Source organism: Physeter macrocephalus, chromosome 7 (assembly GCF_002837175.3).
Source record: "Physeter macrocephalus isolate SW-GA chromosome 7, ASM283717v5, whole genome shotgun sequence".
In the NCBI taxonomy this organism is placed as follows: domain Eukaryota; kingdom Metazoa; phylum Chordata; class Mammalia; order Artiodactyla; family Physeteridae; genus Physeter; species Physeter macrocephalus.
The window spans coordinates 140,624,731-140,629,165 of record NC_041220.1 but is presented as its reverse complement, the minus strand read 5'-3'; the positions used below and the strand labels follow the sequence as shown (position 1 = coordinate 140,629,165).

General features: G+C 47.2%; 1 non-coding gene across 1 annotated transcript; it reads right to left on the bottom strand.

Annotated features, from left to right (window-relative positions):
• Window positions 1-3,867: 3,867 nt before the first annotated feature.
• On the bottom strand, window positions 3,868-3,974 carry LOC112063800 (U6 spliceosomal RNA). The gene has a single exon (XR_002891186.1). It is a non-coding gene; the product is annotated as a U6 spliceosomal RNA (small nuclear RNA).
• Between the last annotated feature and the right edge of the window lie 461 nt (window positions 3,975-4,435).

The window sequence follows — 4,435 nt, the reverse complement described above, 5'->3', positions numbered from 1 at the left end:
CTCTCTGTCAATCCATATATGTACGTATGTATCCATCCATCCATGGGTCTGTCCATCTATCCATCCATCTGCCTTTCTTTCCCTTGATCTCACCTGCTTGCTCTGACTCTGCCTCTTCTCATTTTTGTCTCGTCAGGCTGAAATTACTTGTCTTCCCAGTAAGGATGAATAATGAAGTAGTGTTTTCCCACCGCAGTATGTCAATCTTTCTCCTGAGTGGACTGTTCAGATAGTTTTCGTTGAATTAAAATTCCAAGTCTGCCCCGAAAGTTGAAGCATACATCTTTAATGCTTCCTAAGGGTTTTCAGAAATTCCACCACAGCTGATCATAGCTGCTGATGGTGGGGCGCCTCTGCTCTGAAGGGTCCCCGAGGCCTTTTAGTATGATCATCGAGGAGGTGTCCCCAGGTGCCTTTTGGCAGGAAGGGTCGACATCTTCCCATTTAAATTCTCTTTGTCTCCCGAGGTGTGGATGGAATGTGGAGGCTGCAGAATCCCATGGAGGATGTGTTGATGCCGTCTCTTCCTTGAGGAGCTTGAGGTCTTGGAAAGAAGACACGTATTTCCTGAGAACAAACAGAGTCGTGAAGTCTACAAAAAGAATTTTTAAAGAGCAGATCACCTCTTCCAGGTCCCCGGCCCTGCTCATTTGACTTGCTGGAACGTAGTGACCATAGCTGGCGTTGATTGAGAGCGTAGACATTGTTACAAGTGTTGTACACGCACGAACACACTTAATTTCCACAATAACCCAATGGGGCAGATACTATTAATAGCCTTACTTTACGGGAAGGGGGTTAATGAGGTAACTGATATCTTTCGGATGGTGAGGCACACATTCTGTTTGGGGGTTAAAGAGACAAGGGAAGGCAAAAAGTGAATTTCTGTCCTACCCACATTTACAATTCCCTACCGGCAGGCAAAAAGAATTTTAAAATAATTTTAAAAATAGGGCAATAAGGATAAATAGGGCAGGGAAAGAATAGAGCAACTGCGGCCGGATTCCTGGTCTGCTGGGGTGGACGTGAGTGGGGGTACAGGACATCAACTCGAGATCATCCTCGGCGCCTGGTCGGCTGTTGAGAACATCTGGAGGACGGGTGGGTCGCTTCAGCTCCGTGTCATGGCCCTTCTGAGGCCCACGGGGCTGATGGTGACTTTTCTCCACCTGTAGTCTCGCTCTTCCCGCTGGGGGCGCAGACTCACCGGATGCAGCGGAACCTGGGTTTCCATCTATATGCCTGACTTGTGCTGCCCTTTGCTCTGCAAGTTTCTTGGCTCCTGAGGGGTGGAGAGTGCAGAAGGAAAAGGGGGCTCTAAGGACCAGCTGCCCACGCCTCTGACCTGTTTACCTCTGCGTCTGTTGGCAGGTGGCGGGTTGAGGAGGGGGAGGGCACCGAACCCAGGTCGCTCCTTCCGCAAGGCTGGTGGGATCTCCGTCACGTTCCACCCACACCGTAGGCCGCTAGTTGCCTATGCTTTCCAAAAGGCTAAACTTGGCTTCTGTTTTTAAGCCTTTAAACCAGAGCGTGGAGAAAGCAGGTCCCTCCAGTGCAGGATATTGACAGCTTATCTAAGTTTAGAGGCCATGAAGGGTGTGAGTTTGCATATGTCCCTTCCTGATGCCAGTTGGTACCGCAGAACTCAGCACAAGCCCTGCGCCTTTTCGTGCTGCTCCCTCGCTGTGCGTGCGTGCGCGCGCGCGCGCGCACGCACACACACACACACACTCACACCCTGTGCGTTCCAGACAGGCTGCTTCAAGCAGGTGACTAAGAAGAGACAACAAAAGCATTGTACCAATTGCTTTGAAAATGGCTCCTTTCAAAATGCCCTTGAGATCTGGGTGCAGCTCTCTCTCTGGAATCTATGGGGAAATGCCATGTACCCAGCACCGTGTTCTGAGGCACAACAGTTCCTGCGTCGGCCAACTGTGCCCTCTGCCAAGCCTGTTTAAGAGTAAGAGCTTTCACTTCCAGAGCTTCTCACGCTTCTCAAATTCAGGACACAGCCACTAGATGGCGCTAAAGGCCTGTGAAACTTTTTTTGGGTAGGCCCTTAAATCTGTAATTCCGCCCTTAGCTGAAGAATCCTTGTCGAAGAGAGAGACCTTGATCATAAATCCCACACGCAATAACAGGTTCATAATGCATCCTAGTGACTACACGTTGTATTTCTTTTTCTCCCTGAGAAATAAAATTTCTCTTTCAATGGAGCAGGATGTTCCTTAACATCTAACATGTGCTAATGTTAAATCTCTTTCCTAGGAAGCCTGCAAACTAAGCTTTTAATGTGCGCTGACCAAGACATCTGGGCAATGTCTGCGGTGGGATGCCGATTGATAGCTTGAGGGACTGAGAACACATAAGCCACAGTCTTGGCAGCCTGGATAGAGAGGGTTATTTTTCCCCTAAAAAAATGAACATTTGACTTGTCAAAAACGTTTTCTCATTGATCCACTGAGACAGAATCTGCAGGTTAGAGAGGCAAGTTTACGGAAAATCTCCTTCATCTTTGGAAGGGAAGTTAAGGGAAAAGAAGAGACTAATTTCTTCCGTTTAAAACGTTTTTACCTATTTGAGAGTGAGTTTAAGAATATAATATTGGTGGGGCAGAAATACATTTCTTTTTTTCCCCTGACTCTTCCATCCCATGGCCTTCCATGTTACCTGGGTAAGAGGAATGGCAGAACATTAAAAAAAGGCCAAATGAGAGAATCAACAGCAGAATCTATATGAAAACAGAGCGCAACACATTCACCAACATCTCAATTTATTCTTAATATTGGTCCTTTTGTTAGAAGTGCCACGCAGCGAAAAGGGCTGGAATTCCCTGATTAGGACGCACCTTTTGGTAGCTTGTTGGTGACGTCTTTACGTGTCGATTGTCTTGTGCACGATGTGAGATTAGGCCAAAACCAAAATCCAAACTGAAAAACCCACACGCTTGAAACCAAATTTGGTGTTGCATTGTAATTCCTTTGAAATCTCTACGTGTCACAGAGTCCCAGTTAAGTCTCCAAATTGCTTTCCGGGGTCTGCGCTGGAAGGGCAGGCGCCTTGCGTCTCTCTTTCCTTCCTGTGTGCCCAGCACCTGGCCTCACGTCTGGCACATGTGTGGGGTCTCAATCTACTTGCTCCGGGAAAGAAGGGCATGAAAGACTGGCTGTGGGCCCAGCACGGAGAGAACACGTTAATTTCTATATTTTGTACGTGTCCCATTCTGAGATCTGCCTATTTCAGACTGACCCCTGCAGAGGCAGAGACTTACCTAGAGACCTTGCAAGCTTATGGTTGGAAAAAGTAGGATCAAAACCACCGCACTGGGACTTCCCTGGTGTCTCAGTGGTTAAGGATCCGCCTGCCAATGCAGGGGACACGGGTTCGAGCCCTGGTCCCGGAAGATCCCACGTGCCCTGGAGCAACTAAGCCCGTGCGCCACAACTACTGAGCCTGAGCTCTAGAGCCCGTGCTCTGCAACAAGAGAAGCCAACGAAGAGTAGCCCCTGCTCGCCGCAACTGGAGAAAGCCCACGTGCAGCAACAAAGACCCAATGCAGCCAAAAATAAATAAATGGATAAATTATTAAAAAAATAAAACCCACCGCACCTCCATGACAAAAATGGGGACATCTGCTGCCTTTCAGAGAAATCAAACCAAGATTCTCACAGTTGAATGTGGCACAGTTATTATTTTTATTGAAGTATAGTTGATTTACAATGTTGTGTTAGTTTCAGGTGTACATCAAAGTGATTCAGTTATATATATATATTTGTGTATATATATTCTTTTTCATATTCTTTTCCACTGTGGTTTATTATAGGATATTGAGTACAGTTCCCTGTGCTATACAATAGGACCTTGTTTAAAAATATGGAACGCTCCACGGACTTGCATGGCACCCTTGTGCAGGGACCATGCTGATCTTGGCTTTATCGTTCCAATTCTAGGATATGTGCTGCCAAAGTGAACACTGGCACAATTATTTTTAACAGGTTTGTTTGTTTTTATTACTATGTATCCTAAATAAGAGGCATTTACTCTGTCAGTGTTTTTCTTCTCCAGAGTTGGATGGTGTCTCCCTGGCTTCCACAATGCTAAATAGCCATCTCACATTTGGTGCCGGCCCGTGTGGCCATTTGTGAAAGGGATGTCCACAGACAGTAAGGCACGTGTTCATTTAGACCCTGAGGTAAACAAAACAGGAACTCTTAATGAGGTGGGAGAAGTGTTTCTACTCCCGTTGACATGCTTTTTTGGTCAAACTTCACTTTCGGAAATAGAACAATATAGGAAGCAGATGCGTGTGTTCTAGGTTTTGAGTTCCTCTTCGTTACTTCAGAAGACTTCTCACTTCCCTCCCCACCTCTCCCCTCCCCTCCCCTCCCCTCCCCTCCCCTCCCTTCCCCTCCTCCCATCCCCTCCCCTCCCCTCC